This window comes from Trachemys scripta, chromosome 10 (assembly GCF_013100865.1).
Source record: "Trachemys scripta elegans isolate TJP31775 chromosome 10, CAS_Tse_1.0, whole genome shotgun sequence".
NCBI lineage: Eukaryota > Metazoa > Chordata > Testudines > Emydidae > Trachemys > Trachemys scripta.
Window position 1 is genome coordinate 31,089,823 of NC_048307.1, and position 18,460 is coordinate 31,108,282.

Here is an 18,460-nt window from a genome sequence, read left to right on the forward strand (position 1 = left end):
TACTGGTGTCCTCTTTCACATAGCAAGCCTCTGAGTGCGATCCCCCCTTATAAATTAAAAACCATTCTTTAATATATTTAATACTATTATAAATGCTGGATGCAAAGCGGGGTTTGGGGTGGAAGCTGACAGCTCGCTACCCCCGCATGTAGGGTGACCAGACATCCCGATATCCACCAACAGCAGTGGGTTGTTGTTTTTTTGCTCAGCCGGCAGGCCTCTCCCCCATGTGTCCCGATATTTTTTACTACCCACATGTAATAACCTTGTGACCCCTGAGGGTTCCCGACCCCCAGTTTGAGAACCCTTGTCCTATGGTATGTCCTGAAAGTTGTGCAATGAAAAATATTAGATATAGTCAAAGAATGTATAGATTATGTCCAGTAGATGTAGAGGAATTATAAAGGATTTTGTTAGTTTTCTTTGTAAATGACTGGTGCACACTAGAAGTGGTAGGAATTGCATAGCACAAGAAAGAAAAGGGAATGTTGAAAGATATAAGCACCTAACCAGAATATAACTTTGGAATATTACAAGCAATTGCTTAAAAGGGGCTGGTGTTGGTCATAATAACCGGGGCTGAAATAGAATCAGGAAATGAATTAAAGCCTCCGACTAAGAGAAGCATCAAATATATTTGCTATAAACTGCCACCATCTACTGGATATCAACTGAAGCAGAGAGAAACTAAGAGGTGAACTTTGAGTGCCCAGTTGACCAGTGTCCAATAGAAAGTAAGAGGATTGTCTCCTCCAACAGACACAGAAATAAGGTACATGAATCTGAAGTCACCATGTGGATGGCAGATTTGCTGAATACCCTGTGAACAGCTTCTTCTCTCCTCTGGAATTATAGGACTAAGAAGAGTTGCTGAACCCATTGAAGAAACTACAAAATCAGGAGTGCTCCCAGCCACTTGGATCAATTATATGGACTGACTCCCCCTCCCAGAATTAACAGAAGAAGTGGGCAGGTTTCATTTCAAAGATTGTATTTTTCTTTCTATTCTTTAATATTAATAACTAAAGACTATCTTAATGAGGCTGCACTCTTTTTAGTGAGACCTTGTCACATGGTGGCTGGCCTCTTTAAATGAAGCAGGTCCAACACCCATTTACCAGAACATGTGCTCTCAATTTGGCCAGTTACAAGGATGTGGTAGCACCTTGGGCTATAAGGATCAGGGAGAATAAGAGGGGGAAGGTTCGTGAAGAAGGTTGTAGGAGGGCCCAAGCTGGAGACCCAGAGGGCAGGACAGGGCTGAAGGCAGCAGAGGGAATTGCCTAATGACTCCCAAGCCAGAAAGCCGGAGCGAAAAACCAGAGAGCACTGAAGGAAGGCAGCAGTGAGGAGCTTATGTGCTGATGTCTCCATCCTGAAAAGCTGGAAAAGGTTAATGGAACAGGGTGTGATGGATGTTCCCCTGGTAAGGATGAACTCCCAGCTGCGGGGGAAGAGGGGAGTGCCTGCTGGGAAGAACAGGGTTTTCACACCAGCTAGAGGGGCTGTGGTGGCTGTCCTGGCAGAAGAAAAGCCTGGGTGTGACGGAAGATGCTGGAGTGTGATATGTGCTATGCTGATGGATTAAATGATGTGGGATATTAAGGACTATATACAATTGGGGTGAGAAATGGACTATGTTTTGGGACTTTTGTTACAGATTATTTGCACTAAGATTTTGTAATAAACTGCTCCCAAGGAGGGGTATTATTGACACAAGAGCTTATTGTGGAATATTAGGGACCCAAGAGAGGAAATGGGATGGTAACTCTGACATTAGGGCTCGCAGACACAGGGGGCACAAGGGGATGAGGGGGGATATTGCTGACAGACCTCAAGTAATCATATTTTGGATTTTAACTAATTAATGCTATATGCATGCAAGCAAATTGGCCCAAGAGGGATTTAAAACAATAAAATTTATGCAAGTGCTTTTGATATTTAAACTTGTCCCTTTCATCCGAAACTATTCAAATAGCAGGGACAACACTCTTAGAAGTGACTTAAGACATCCTTACTCCTTGGAGAATTACTGAAAGTACGATAAATGTGTTAGAGGAACTAAAGAATTGATGATTAATTATCATATGTAAGTGTAATAAGAAATTTTGTTGATTTGTGTTGTTATATGGTATAACTGCTAAGCCTCAACCCTGGCCTATGACAATTGCTTGAAAGACTGTATTTGTGTGTTCAGTACATACTTAGAACATTTGGTGACCTAAACTTGATCTATATACTGTTGAATATATATATACTTATGTGCTTCTGGGTGAATTAATAAAGTGTTGATTAAGAACACCAGGTGTCTCGATTTGAGAAATACTGTCCAACTTAAAAGTTGACCTCAAAAGAACCGAGTGTTTAAAATTAGTAAACTAATGCTTCCTGGGCTCACTAAAAAGGGTTTATCCTAATTAAATTCTATTCAAATATTAGATACGCCACTTATCAAACTGGCAAATCTAGTTTGTTAGATTTCAGCTTTAAAATCTAACTGGCACCTTGACAATTTCATACAACTGATCTCTATTTATGCTTACAATGGTCATGCTAAAAGTATTATGGGTATTGCCATTTCAGTGGCTGGTTTCAGACCTACAAAGCACCACATGATTATAAAACATTATTGCTTACATCTGGCATCTAAACAGGAATTCTGGTTTGGGATATGCATTAAGAACCTGTAAGTGATGCCCCATACGGTTTTATTATTTTGGATGGAAGGTTCTATTTAACTTTCTGAAGAGGTTGGGAAACATCTTAGCCTTCCTGTGCCTGGTTTTGTGTTTGCCCTCCCTCCAACACACAGGATTCTTGTTTCTATCTTCCACACATACACAAGAATAATATATTTGCTTTCCCCCCCTATTTAGCCAGTTAGCTTTGATTTTTTTTCTCTACTGTTACAACCTTTTACAGTGTTTGTTATGTTTTTTATGTAGATACACATCTATAAAATAAGCACAAGAAATGTATCTTTGGAAAAGAACTTCTTGTTATTCTATGAAAACATACAGCCAAGATTTTCAAAATAGTCAGGCTTCTAAATCCATATTGCCTATTTTTAAGAACTTGCATTCCCCAGGGAAATAAATCAAGGGGAAGTCCTTCATTTTACCACTACCACAGAATCATAGAAATGTAGGCCTGGAAGGGACCTCAAGTCTGTCCCCCTGCCATTCACATAAGTTTATATATTCAACAGTGTATAGATCAAGTCCCCCTGCGATGAGGCAGGCCCAAGCGTACCTTGACCTCTTTATCTGTCAAGATGAGGTCTAGTAAAGAATTCCTGTGTTGGCTGCAATGCTTTTTGAGTTAGAAAACTTATCAATAATGTTTAGAAATACCAAGAATGTTTTGGTACTGGGAGCATGAGACCTCCAGCATATGTTACTTAGATTGAAATCCACCATGATCACACAGATTTTTTTCTTACACATTATAGATAAGTGTGTAAGGAGCCAGTCATCCTGTCCCCTAGTGTGATTTGGTGGTCTGCAGCAAACACCAACCAATACCCCATCTTATGCTTTACATGTTAGGACACTGATGCATAAGCATTCAAGATAATTTTCTTCTGTGTTAATCCTCGTGCCATTTTTGATTTAGAGTGCCACTCCCCCTTTTGCCTCGATCCTTCCTAAATAGGCTATGACCACTGATTTTTAACATTCCAATCATGGGAATCATCCCACCAGGTTTCAGTAACACCAACTAGATCAAACGTATACTTATGAATGAGCAATTCCACTTCTTTTTGTTTGTTATACAGGCTCCTAGCACTAGTGTATAGACAATTCAAGAATTTCTTCTCTTCACGTCCTTTGGTTCCTTGATTAATTTTGTTTTCAATCTCTCCATTTTGTGCTGAGTCCGCATATCTTCCCTCTTTTTACACTCCCCTTTTGCTTTTAGCTTAATGCCCCCCTGACTACTCTAGCTAGCCTGTCCCTGAGGAGAGTGGTTCCCCTTCTATTGAAGTGGAGGCCATCCAGACTATACAGCCCCCTCCTTGTAGAAGATGGACCAATGTTTCACAAAACCAAAACTCTCCACTCTACCCCACTAGTGGGAGAAGGACTGCTGACCTCTACAAGCCTAAAGGAAAGAACTGAGTGGGAAAAGGGAGCCAGCTGGGGAGAGCTGCTAGTGGGCTGCAGCTCGCCTGAATTATAACCCAGCTCCAAGAGGAGGGCTGAGGAATCCTGATATCCTAGATTTCAGAGTAGCAGCCGTGTTAATCTGTGTCCGCAAAAAGAACAGGAGTACTTGTGGCACCTTAGAGACTAACAAATTTATTAGAGCATAAGCTTTTGTGGGCTACAGCCCACTTCTTCGGATGCACAGAATGGAACATATATTAAGGAGATATATGTACACACATACGGAGAGCATGAACAGGTGGGAGTTGTCTTACCAACTCTGAGAGGCCAATTAAGTAAGAGAAAAAAAACTTTTGAAGTGATAATAAGATGATCCCTCACTCTCACAGATCTTGGGAGACAGACCTGTCCTCGCTTACAGACAAACCCCCAACCTGAAGCAAATACTCACCAGCAACCACACATCACTGAACAAAACCACTGACCCAGGAACCTATCCTTGCAACAAAGCCCGATGCCAACTCTGTCCACATATCTATTCAAGTGACATCATCATAGGACCTAATCACATCAGCCATACCATCAGGGGCTCGTTCACCTGCACATCTACCAATGTGATATATGCCATCATGTGCCAGAAATGCCCGTCTGCCATGTACATTGGCCAAACGGACAATCTCTACACAAAAGAATTAATGGACACAAATCTGACATCAGGAATCATAATACTCAAAAACCAGTGGGAGAACACTTTAACCTGTCTGGTCATTCAATGACAGACCTGCGGGTGGCTATTTTACAAGAGAAAAGCTTCAAAAACAGACTCCAATGAGAGTCTGCTGAGCTGGAATTGATATGCAAACTAGATACAATCAACTCAGGATTGAATAAGGACTGGGAATGGCTGAGCCATTACAAACATTGAATCTATCGCCCCTTGTAAGTATTCTCACACTTCTTATCAAACTGTCTGTACTGGGCTATCTTGATTATCACTTCAAACGTTTTTTTCTCTTACTTAATTGGCCTCTCAGAGTTGGTAAGACAACTCCCACCTGTTCATGCTCTCTGTATGTGTGTATATATATCTCCTCAATATATGTTCCATTCTATGCATCCAAAGAAGTGGGCTGTAGCCCATGAAAGTTTATGCTCTAATAAATTTGTTAGTCTCTAAAGTGCCACAAATACTCCTGTTCTTTTTGCTCATGTCCTAGAGTTCAAGGCCAGAAGGGACCTCTAGATCATCTAGTCTGACTTCCTGTGTATCACAGGCCACCAAAAGCACCCACACACTAAACCCAATAACCAAATTCAGACCAACATAATACAGGAGATTAGACTATTAGGTGCCATAGCCAGAGAACAGGAGGGACCAAGATGCCTCAATGCCTGAGGCCCTGTAATGGCAGAGAATGTATTGAGATATATGCAGATGGTCCCAGAAGTGACCACACCCCATGCGGCAGAGCAAGGTGAAAACACCTAAAGTCACTGCTAATCTAGCTTGGGGAAAATTCCTTGCTGACCTCACATCTGGTGATTAGTTAGTGCCTGAGTATGTGAGCAAGAACCAGCCAGCTAAATGCCTAAGGGAAAGAGAAAGTTGGGTGCCACCTTAGAGTACTGGCCCACCCCATTTAGTGTCCCATCACCACCTGTGGCCATCTCTGACAATTTAGAGGAACGAGACAAAAAACCCAGAATACGCTGAGAGGCAATCTCTTCATAACCCCTGCAGGTGACCAGCTGAAGCCCGGAAGCATGAGATTTTAAGAGCATAAAACATGCAAGGAGGGTGAGGCAGTTTTGTAACCCAGCTCCAGGAGGAAAGCTGGAGACTCCCAAAATTGGGAGAGAAACCTACCTGAACCCATAGAGACCCCAGAGAGGCTTGGACTTGAAGAGCTAAAGAAGAGGTCTTTGCATTCTGTGAAAGAGTTAATAAATCAGACCCCCAAAGGGTGTACCTGTTTGAGGTACTTGGGTCTGAGGAAATTATTGCAAAACCAGGAGGGAGCTGCGGGCAGTGCATCTGCAGGACTGCAAGGGACCATGGTCAAGGGCAGCCCCCTGTTATAGTAAGTAACCATTCTTTCTTCAAATGATTGTCCACAGATTCCACTCTTGCTGACTAACAAGCAATTATGTATTTGCTTGGAGGAGAGTCTGAGGAGTCCTACTTGAATAGTGACTGCAGGACAGCCCTACCAAAATCCAACCTGGGAGTCTAGTGAATGGTAAATGTGGGGATCAAGATCTGCGTAGCTGGTCTGCATATTTCAGGAATGGGAATATTCCCCAAGCAGGCAGAAGACACTTCTTGATCCTAGTGGAATGAACTCTAGTATAGCTGGGTGGTGTAGCTGGGCTGTGGCCTTGTGAGTAAGCCCTTGAAACTTTGATTGGTGCCTTGCTAAAAGCTGTGAGGCTCTGGCCCTTGGAGCCCAACTATTTAAAGTCTCTGAGAGGCTAATCGCTTCCTGGTGGTGAGGAGCTGAGCTGAGCTAAGAGGGGAAGACTTGGTATAAAAGACACTTGCTAGGTGAACTTGAGAGCTGCAAACAAAGGTAGCTAACAGGAAAGTTTTGGAGGGAGTTTGGAAAGGGAGTCTATGAGGTTTTTCTTCCAGTTTCAGCACAACTTGTGATATCAAGATGGCTAGCAATGGAACAGTGGTGGTTACCTGAAATGTATATGCCATGTTTTCTTTCCTGCCTGAAAACAGAAGGGACTCCTGTACATGAAGAGCAAGTTGGTGGCTGTGCTGGAGGAAAAGATTCTTGGATTGGAGGGGCAAGCTAAGATGCTACTAAGAATCAGTGAAGCTGGGGAATTCCTAGACAACCAGATTCAGGAACCATTAGTACCCCAGGTTCAAGGATGAATGGAGCTGGCCACAAAAGAATAGGTAAAAGTGAAGGCCTGGAAGTTCACAACAATTAGAGGCAAGAGATCACTGCAGCCTTCTACACAGTTGGGGACAGATGAGGCTAGGAGGACTGTGGCCGCCCAAGAAAAGAGAAGCAGGAGGAATTCCACAGAGCTAAAGTTTCAAATCTGTATCAGGTCCTCAACATGGAAACTACAAAAGACACCTCTCAAGATCAGGTAGATCCATGGGAATGGAGAGATGTACAGGACATATGCATGCATGGCAACTTGGGTCAACCTATAAGAAAAACAAGCTTACCAGCAAAAGAGCTCTCCAACCATCCGAGGAAGACCAATGATCCTTGCTGGAGATTCAGTACTCGAAAGAACATTCTGCCAGGGACAAGCAGACAACAAGAGAGTGTGCTGCCTTCCAGGGGCCAAAGCATGAGATGTCACTCTAAGATTGAATAGACTTCTGAAGTCTACAGGCAAGGATCCATCGGTGATGGTTCATATCAGCACTATGACTCTGCATCGTGGAATATCTCACAGCGAGTAAATTACTTCAGTGAACTTGGAAGTGTGCTGAAGAAGGATGTCCAAGCAATCTTCTCTGAGATCCTTCCTGTCCCACAAGCGAAGGAAGACAGAAGGCAGAAGATCCTGGAAGTGAATCACTGGTTAGGTAAGTGGGGTAGTGTGGAGGGCTTTGGTTATGTGGAACATTGGTCCACCTTCTATGAAGAGAAGGGGCTGTGTAGTTATGGTGGCTTCCATCTCAGTAGAAGGTGGACCAATCTCCTAGAACAGTGGTTTTCAAACTTTTTTTCTGGCAACCCAGTTGAAGAAAGTTGTTGATGCCCGTGACCCAATGGAGCTGGGGATGAGGGGCTTGGGGTGTGTGAGGGGCTCAGGGCTGGGGCAGAGGATTGGGATCTGGGAGGGGGTCAGGGCTCTGGGCTGGGGTGCTGGGTGGGGCCGGGGATGAGGAGTTTGGGGTGCAGGAGGGAGCTCCAGGTTTGGGTGGGTTCAGGACTGTGGCAGGGGTTGGGGTACAGAAAGGGGTCTGGGTTCTGGGCTGGGGTGCAGGCTCTGGGGTGGGGCTGGGGATGAGGCTCTGGGTTTCAGCAGGGCTCAGGACTGGGGCAGGGGATTGGGGCATGGAGTTGGGGCATGGGCTTACCTCTGGCGGCTCCTGGTGAGTGGCGTAGCCGGGGTGCAGAGGCAGGCGGAGCGTACTGTGCCCCAGAAGCGGCCAGCGGCAGGTCCGGCTCCTAGGCAGAGGTGTGCAAGAGGCTCCACGTGACTCTCGCCCGCAGGCACCGCCCCCCAGCTCCCATTGGCTGGCTGACAGCCAATGGGTGTGCAGAGCCAGTGCTTGGGACTGGGGCAGCGCACAGAGCCCCGTAGCCCTCCTGCCTAGGAACCAGACCTGCTGCTGGCCACTTCTGGGGCGCAGCCCAGTGTCGGAACAGGTAGGGACTAGCCGGCCTTAGACGGGCAGCACAGCTGACTTTTAACGGTCGTGCTGACCAGAGCCACTGTGACCCAATGCCTTATATTCACACAGTTTGAAAACCACTGTCCTAGGAGACAGGCTGGCTAGACTAGTCAGGAGGGGGTTAAACTAACAGCAAAAGGGGAGGGTAAAAAGGGGGGAAGCTCTGAGCACTCAGCACAAAATGAGAAGTTGAGAACAAAAAAAGGACACGAAGAGAAGAAATTCTTGAATTGCCTACGCACTAATGCTAGGAGCCTGGGTAACAAACATGAGGAATTGGAATTTCTCATTTAGGAGCACAAATTCAATCTAGTTGATATTACTGAAACCTGGTGGGATGAATTGCACAATTGGAAAGTTAAAATCAATGGTTATAACCTATTTAGGAAGGATCAAATGGGCAAAAGGGTGGGGAAGTGGCACTCAACATCAAAAATGGCATTACCTGTTTCTGTGTCACTGACAACTTGGAAGAAAATGATTGTAAATGCTTATGGATTAATGTTCTAGCAGATAAAGCACAAGATGGGATACTAGTTGGAGTCTGTTACAGACCACCAGGTCACAAAACAGACCAGGACAACTGCCTCCTTAAACACCTGTTGAAAATGAAGGCATATTTAGGCCTGCTGTAAATTGTCAGAGTCTATTCTGATAATGTTTAACAGTGTAAGCATAGGTAGAACTGCACGTGTGTAAGAAATTGCAAGGTAATCATGTTTGTGTGAAAAAATAAAAAATAACTAATAAGCTAGAAAAGACCAGTTTGACCTAACACTAACCTGGTACTGATGGGGAGAAGATTTAACATGGAAATGAGAGACTAATACATATGTATAAGAAAATATAAAGTTATAAGTAAGTCTGTGAAACAAAGGGAGGTTGAAGCTGTATTGAGTGGTGCTGGAGGCAACTGTGATGAGATCATCCTGATAAGATTCCCACTTGTAAGTAACTGATCACTACTTGCTGAGTGTTTTGTTTTAGATCCAGCAGCTGAGCAAATGAATCTCAATCCAACAGCACCTATCTATAATGTGTAGGGAAAAAATTGTGTGATCATGGGAGACTTCAGTTTGAGTGACATAAACCTGAGGTGTCATATCACCAGTACTAAAACATCCTGGAATTTCTAAATAGTATGGATGACCATTTCCTAACTCAAAATGTGTTGCAGTCATCTTGGAGGAATTCAATAGTAGACCTTGTCCTAACCCATAAAGAGGAAGTGATCACAGAACTAAAAGATAATGGTAGCTTAAGTACATGTGACCATGATTTGATCACATTTATAATGTGCAAGCAGAATAAAGTCCAAATCAGTAATATATATACTTGGTCCTTTAGTAGGGCCAATTGTACAAAGCTGAAAACAGTTTCGAGCCAAATCAGCTAGGAGGAAGAATTTAATCAGAAAAATGTGAATGATAATTGGGAATCATTTAGGAACACCTTACTAGATGCCCCAAAAGCCACAATTCCACAACTCAGGAAGAAGGTCCTATTGATTAAAAACCAACCTGATTTAGAGGGGAAGTGAAGGCAGCTATAAAAATATATATATAACAAATGGAAGACAGGGAAGTTGATAGTAATGAATATAAATCCAAAGTTAGGAATTGTAGAAAATTTATAAGGGAAGCTAAGGGACACAAGGTGAACTCTATGGCCAGCAGAGTTCAGGACAATAAGTACATATTTTAAAGATATTAGAAACAAAAAGAATCCTGACAATAGTATTGGTCCATTACTAGATGGAAATGATAGAATTATCACTAATAATACAGAAAAGGCAGAAGTGTTCAATAAATATTTCTGTTCTGTCTTCTAGGGAAAATAGACAATCAGTCTCATTATAAGGTGATGAAAACACTCTTTCCATTCCACTAGTATCTCTGGAGTATGTTAAACAGCAGCTACTAAAGTCAGACATTTTTTAAATCAGCTGGTCTAGATAATTTGCAGAGCTTTAAAAGAGTTGGCCGAGAAGCTCCCTGGACTGTTAATAAAAGAAAATAAGTTTTTTAGACACTTTTAGAGAAAAATAATTGTATAGGCATTTTTAGATACTTTACAAAATAAAGCAGATTATCACAAAGTGAAAAAGGAAAATTATCAGAAAAGTTTTAAAACTGCAAAAAAGGGCTAAAATTGTAAGACACAAATATGTTAACAGGTCTTTTTAGAGGAAGAACAATTTTTATACTTTTTTTAAATAAAGGTATTAAAAATTAGTTTTTAGAAAAATATTTTGTATGTTTGGTTATTTTGAAATAGAGTCTGAAAAATAATTGTATGTCTTTTGAAATAAAGAATAGATCATGTATTGTTAGAGAAAATAAATAAGACACAAAGTGAGATAGGTTTTGCTTTTCTTGGCTGTTCTCTTAGCCTGTTACAGAAAGAGAAAAGTTAAAGGGAGAGAGTAAGTTTTAAAGCATCAAGAAAGTCTGTGCCACTGTCCATATGGCAGAGAGAAGAGAAGAGCACCTCACCCGAGGTTACCTCTAGTGAAATGCCAACTTGGGCAAACCATGTCTTTTGGCTGAGCCAATCAGAAGCTGTTCTATAGCTATGTCATAGAATGCATTTTCCTGAACCAATCAGGATGTCCCACATGACCACTGAAGTGTAGCTATCGACCGACGAACACTGCATAACACAAGTTTTTGTAGAACAATTGTTGGCTTGCTTTTTAAAGATTTGCCTAAAGGAAAACATCTCTAAAAACTTATTACTTGTAAACTATAAAGAAAGCTTTAGAATTACACACTTTATAGAAAACACACACAGGCTAACCTAAAAGAAATACTAGCTTATGTAAAACAGCTTGCTGCTTTATCTATGGTAAAAAGTGTTATTTTTCCCCACACTTTTTCTTTCCTAATTTTTTTTAATCTAAATGCTGTTAAACTAAGTAAAGTTTTAACAAACAAACTTTTGAAATGCCAATCAAAAGGAGCATAAGTGTAGATTTCTTTATTTACAAAAAGTATGTAAATGTAGTGAACATCCTTATTTGTTTTTAGTTTTGTACCAGGAGTTAAATTACCTTTTTTACATAATGCCTATAGCCTTTGTCTTTAAAAATGATAGAAAGACCTTCATGAACGTTATGTCTAACCTTTATATCAATTTCCCTTATTCCATTTACTTAAAGTAATGTATTTTATAGACTTTTACATTTATTGGAAATTAGCACCTATTGACAACTGTAAGGAGGTCTTTAATTTAAACTTTGTAATGGGTTTATAGGATATCCTTTGTAAAATGTGAAAATTTTTGGGGTGAATGTAATATTCACATCATTTACAATAAAAGTCTAAAAAATAAAAAAAGCCATGTGGATTGACTAACTGGATGAAGGAATAAGATAAACACTTTCCCCCCTCCCCTTTTTTATCTGAAGCTGTTGGCTTTATTTCTAATAACTTTTGCAACAAAATAATTTTTTTTGTTAGCATGCTTTTATACTGGATTTAAACGTAATACTAAGAAAGCAGCATTTTGCAGCAAAGAGGCACCTTTGCCATGAAGCTATACTTTTCTAACTGTATGAATGGTTAAGGGCAGGTCTAAAATTCTGAAGCAGCGCAGCTGAACTGCTGTAGCACTTCAGCAAAGACAATACTACACTGACAGGAAAGCTTCTCCCATGTAGTTAATCCACCTATGCGAGAGGCAGTAGCTATGTTGACAGAAGAAGCCAGGCATTAGGTTGGTATAACTGCATTGCTCCAGGGTGTGGATTTTTCACACCCCTGAGCGACATAGTTATACTGATGTAAGTTTATAGTGTACACCTGGCCCAAGATGAAGACTGATTCCACTCACCCTTATCTGAGGAAACATACATCCCGCCTCCCCGCATGTGGTTATCTGATGAAACAACCCCACGTCTGCCCCCTACCCCCTTATCTCACTCTTTTTTCCCCTCAGTTTAAAACAGTCATGTTCTTTTGCTAACATACAGTTTTTAATTATATCAAATAAACTATGAAAAGTGTAACATGAAAATACAGCACTGGGCATTTTTAATGAGATGTAACATAATAAAAAGACCTATTTTAGAGATGTTTTGTAGGTTTAGTGAAATAAAAATGTTTAAGATACACTACCCTTTCCTTTTAAAAACAGTTTTAGCTTGCATTTAAAGTACCACACAAAAACTGTTCTACGGTAAAGAATGCCAGGGTATAATATAAAAAGCCTTAATATAAGGGGCTTACACTAAAATGCTATTTAAAACACAGGGGCAAATGTCACTATAGAATAATCAGGGTTTCTCAAACTTCATTGCACCGCGACCCCCTTCTGACAACAAAAAATACCACAGGACCCCAGGAGGGGGGAACCAAAACCTGAGCCCACCCAAGCCCTGCCACCCCGGGGTGGGGTGGGAGAGACAAAGACAAAGCCCCACCTCCCCAGGCCGGGGGGAGGGGGCAAAGCTGAAGCCCAAGGGCTTCAGCCCCAGGCAGGGGGGCCTGTAACTTGAACCCTACCACCAAGGGCTGAAGCTCTCAGACATGAGCTTTAGCTCCAGGCCCAAGCAAGTTTAAGCCAGCCCTGGTGACCCCATTAAAATGGGGCCGCCACCCACTTTATTTGCGCAACAACATTACAGCAGCCTTCATTACACATTAGCCTCTAGAAACCAGGCCATCTGTACACTTCACTGGATCAAATGTGTGGGGTTGCTTTATTGATGCACATCTTTATACTTGCAATAAGATAGACAAGTCTGGATATGCTAAAACATGTTTGGGGCATGTCTGGACATGTCTGACTTTTTCCCATTTACAAAGTACACCCCCATGTGGTCATTTTCTGGTAAATCACTTGTATACAATTTTAAAATCTGATCAAAAGATAAACCCTTACCTATGGATATCATTGTATATTTTTTTCAGAGTAGCAGCCGTGTTAGTCTGTATCCGCAAAAAGAACAGGAGTACTTGTGGCACCTTAGAGACTAACAAATTTATTAGAGCATAAGCTTTCGTGGGCTACTGCCCACTTCTTCGAATGCATATAGAGTGGAACATATATTGAGGAGATATATATACAAACATACAGAGAGCATGAACAGGTGGGAGTTGTCTTACCAACTCTGAGAGGCCAATTAAGTAAGAGAAAACATTTTTTTGAAGTGATAATCAAGCTAGCCCAGTACAGACAGTTTGATGCTCTCTGTATGTGTGTATATATATCTCCTCAATATATGTTCCACTCTATATGCATCCGAAGGAGTGGGCAGTAGCCCACGAAAGCTTATGCTCTAATAAAATTGTATATTTTGTTTAAAGAAACGTAGTAACAGCAAGGGGGTCTTGTAGCTGTCTCTGGTTTAAAAAAAGGCAAGAAAGATTTAGGGGAAAAGTTACTGTCTGGGGAAAATCCACAGGAGTCAAAGAACTTTCTTGGCCCATGATTTGATAAGTAGAGGGCTAGCCAGTGTTCCCTGGGTAAATTGTAGGGAGTTGTGTTTACAAGTCCCAGAGATCTACTGAACACAGAACCCTTTGGAAGCATCCTTTGATTAAAAAATGTGTTAACTACATGTTGTTTATAATCAATAGAATCAAAGGGAACATTCCTTCTGTGATTAACCTCGGGTATGTTATCAAAAACCCCATACACTATCATGTTGACTGTAGAGGGCAGTGCCCTAGAAAAACAAATCTCTGCTCTTAGGTTTCCAGTTTTAATCAGAGAATAATGATCAGTGCATTCCTGGTCAGGTTGAAGGTATACAGCAGGGGTCGGCAACCTCTGGCACACGGCTCACCAGGGTAAGCACCCTGGTGGGCTGGGCCAGTTTATTTACCTGTTGACGTGGCAGATTCAGCCGATCGCAGCCCCCACTGGCCGCGGTTCGCCGTCCCAGGCCAATAGGGGTCGCGGGAAGAGGCGCGGGCGAGGGATGTGCTGGCTTCAGCTTCCCAACACTTCTATTGGCCTGGGATGGCGAACCGCGGCCAGTGGGGGCCGCGATCAGCCGAACCTGCTGCGTCAGCAGGTAAATAAACTGGCCCGGCCCGCCAGGGTGCTTACCCTAGTGAGCCACGTGCCAGAGGTTGCCGACCCCTGTTATACAGTGTGAGCAAAGTCACCACAATGGAACAAGAGCACTCAGTCTTTTACATATTTTCCAGCTGCCTGCATGAGCTGCATGTACTCCCTCACACAGTTTCTGTTCTCAAAATCAGGTTATAGAGGTTTAGCCGGCACCTTCTTGCCATCCACATATAAGGCCACAAAATTAATGTCATAATGTTTAAAGTTGAAAGGGTTTTTAGCATAATTGCCACTGATGGCTTCATTATCTATAAAACCAATAACTGTCCCAAAAAGAGGTTTTCCTGGTTACTGACATGACTACCAGCTGAAATACTAAATGCCTTCAAGTCTACCCTGTCCACAGGGTACCTAGCATTGGCAGTCATTAGAGCCTCTATGCAGCTCAAATGGACCCCTGAAGTAACTTTAACCCTGTGATAGGATCGGTTACAGAGAGCCCATTGGGACTGTCACTTGATGTGCTGAAATTACCTCTGAGCCCATTTTCCCTGCCAGCTTGGGACTCCAGAACTCTGCCTTGTTGAGCCAGACACGCTAACCTGCTGCAACACAGACCCAGGGTCTGGGTCATGCCCCCAAAGCTGCAGGCTTTAAGTGAAAACAGTTCTGCAGGTTACCTGACTCCAGTACCCAGACACCCAGCTCCCAATGGGATCCAAACCACAAATAAATCCATTTTTCTCTGTATAAAGGTTAGGGTTGGGGTTATACAGAGTAAACTCATAAATTGTCTGCCCTCTATAACACTTATAGAGAGATTTGCACAGCTGTTTGCTCCCCCAGGTATTAATCACTTACTCTGGGTTCATTAATAAACAAAAGTGATTGTATTAAGTATAAAAAGTAGGATTTAAGTGATTTCAAGTAATAACAGATAGAACGAAGTAAGTCACCAAGCAAAATAAAGCAAAACCACGCAAGTTTAAGCCTAATACATTAAGAAACTGATTACAGGTAATATCTCACCCTCAGAGATGTTCCAATAAGCTTCTTTCACAGACTAGACTCCTTCCTAGTCTGGGCCCAATCCTTTCCCCTGGTACAATCCTTGTTAATTCCAGCAGACATCTCAGGTGGTAAGCAGGGGCTTTCTCATGACTGGCCGCCCCTTTGTCCTGCTCCACCCCCTTTTATAGCTTTGGCATGAGGTGGGAATCTTTTGTCTCTCTGGGTCCCCACCCCTCCTTCTAAATGGAAAAGTACCAGATTTAAGATGGATTCCAGCATCATGTGACATGGTCACATGTCCTGTGAGACCCCAGCCTCCATTCTTCCTGGGCTGGCCCACATGTACACAGGAAGGTTTGCAAGTAAACAGCCATTTACAGTTCATTGATTCTGAAGCACCCTTAATGGCTTCCACTTAATATGTTTACATCAGTAATACAAGTTTATATCTTATTCTCCTAACTTCAGACATAGAAATAATACATGCAAACAAATAGGATGAACACACTCAGTAGATTATAAGATTTGTAATGATACCTTACAAGAGACCTTTTGCGTAAAGCATATTCCAGTTACATTATATTCACATTCATAAGCATATTTTCATATTTCAAAAGACATACAATTATTTTTCAGACTTTATTTCAAAATAACCTAAATGCATAAAGAACATTTTTTTTCTAAAAACTAATATTTAATACTTTTGTCACACTATCTGGATTTGCTTACGGCTGTGAGTGCCAACCTCAGGGCAGACTGTCAAGAAGCAGAGCAGAGACCCCAAACTGGTTGTATGTTCTATAATCAGATATCACCAACCCAGTAACAAGTGTGAACTCCTAAATCACTATAACAGTCTTACCATGGAGTCACAGACAGTCCACTTGGGCATTCCAGTCTATTTTGCCACTCAAGCAGGCTGGACTATAGGATGGATGTCAATGCTTAATTTGTAACGAAAAAGATGCTGGGGCTCAAACAATTTTTTTTACATTCATAACTGATGCAGCAAGCCCAGCTGTGCCGAGGTTATGAACTGCCAAATCTAGCAAATTAAGCACTGATAGATGGTCACTTTTCACAAAAGATCACAAAATAGTCAGGTTACTTCCAGTCCTAAAAGACCAGTTACTTACTCCAGGTCAATTTGTACCTTATATCTCACACCAAAGACAATGCTTGTAGCCAACCCTATAGTAAATATCTAAGGATTTATTAATTAAGAAAAGAAATGAATGAGTTATTACAAGGTTAAAGCAGGCACTCATATATATACAAATGAGTTACAGTCTCTGGTTTCAAAAGCTGACAGAGTTGTAGTAATCTGTCAGCTCTGAATGTCTTCTAGGGCTAACCCAGGTTAGCCCTAGGAATCTTTGTTTCTGTTTCATAGTTCTGGCCCTGTGAGAGTCTAAACAACAAAAGATGAAAAATTTTCTTGTCGGCTATTTTTATTTCTTTTTTCCAGATTTCATGCTGAATGGGACAAGCCCTTCTGCACATAGCCTCTTCATGGGTTTAAAGGGGCAATTAACCAAGTCTTTGTATTGCGATGTCCCACAATGGCCCATTTAGTTTTGATAGGCCTTCTTGATGGGCAGGAGATGATCCCTCCTGATTCAGTTCAGAGCAAATATGTTTTACAGATACAAAGCAAAAATTTAAATATTACCTTATAATATGTGATAAAGTGAGGTTAATGCATGCAGCAACTTGCAATAATTTTCTAAAGTCTAAACACCAAACACATTGTTATAAGTCCAATACCCATCATAACCATACTAATACACAGTAAAAGCAGACTGGATTCCGGTAATAAATTTATCAGTGCTTGGCTGAGGCCTAAAGCCATGGCAAGAGCAGGCAGTCCTGGTCAGCCAGCATCATAACCTTTATTTCAAAAAATGAATAAAGATTATTTTTTCTCTAAAGAGATTTGTTAACATGTTTGTTTTTTAAAACTTATTCCTTTAGTGCAGTTTTAAAACTCTCTTTTCTGACATTTTTCCTTTACCACTTTGTGATAATCCACTTTATTTTGTAAATTATCTAAAAACCTATAAAATTATTTTTCTCTAAAAGTGTGTAAGAAACCCTATTTTCTTCTAACCTTAATATGTAAAAAACCACACATACAAATCACCCTAAGTTCCCCATAAATATTTTTTCAAAATGGCCAACCACACCAAAAGCGTGCAGGTCCAAATAGAAGACACGGGGTAGGACATAATCCAGAAGGGGGCTGGTGTGGAAACCGGTCAAAATTATATGGTGAAGAATTCTATAAAGTTCTTAACTACTATTATCTTTATCAATGACCTGGAAGAAAACATAAAATCATCACTGACCAAGTTTGCCATTGACCCAAAAATTGGGAGAGTGGAATCTTTGTGGACAATCACTCTAAGGGCTGAAAGCTTTCCTTCAGCAGAACCCTTCATTCTGCCTTGTAGTGAGACCATGCAAAAGACATACAATTATGATTTAAGTATTTTAGTGTTGTAGACTGCAATTAGAGTAAACTGATGCTTTTTAAATGACACATTAGATGTTTTCATTTTTGACCCTTTTGGTGTCACTTTTAACCACTCCCAAATACTCTAGTTAGCCATATACATTATAATGGGTTTTGCTTGAATTAGTGAGTATTGGTATTCAGCTGCAAAAACTATGGCAATTGAGTCCACTTTCATTTAGACCAGGGGTAGGCAACCTATGGCACGCATGCCGAAGGCGGCACGCAAGCTGATTTTCAGTGGCACTCACACTGCATGGGTCCTGGCCACCGGTCCAGGGGCTCTGCATTTTAATTTAATTTTAAATGAAGTTTCTTAAACATTTTAAAAACCTTATTTACTTTGCATACAACAATAGTTTAGTTATATATTATAGACTTATAGAAAGAGACTTTCTAAAAACGTTAAAATGTATTACTGGCACG

The 18,460-nt window shown here is 41.4% G+C and overlaps 1 protein-coding gene across 4 annotated transcripts in view; it reads right to left on the reverse strand.

Moving 5' to 3' along the window:
- KATNIP (katanin interacting protein) overlaps positions 1-18,460 on the reverse strand; it is a 189,030-nt gene that overhangs the window by 142,719 nt on the left and 27,851 nt on the right. The window lies entirely within an intron of this gene.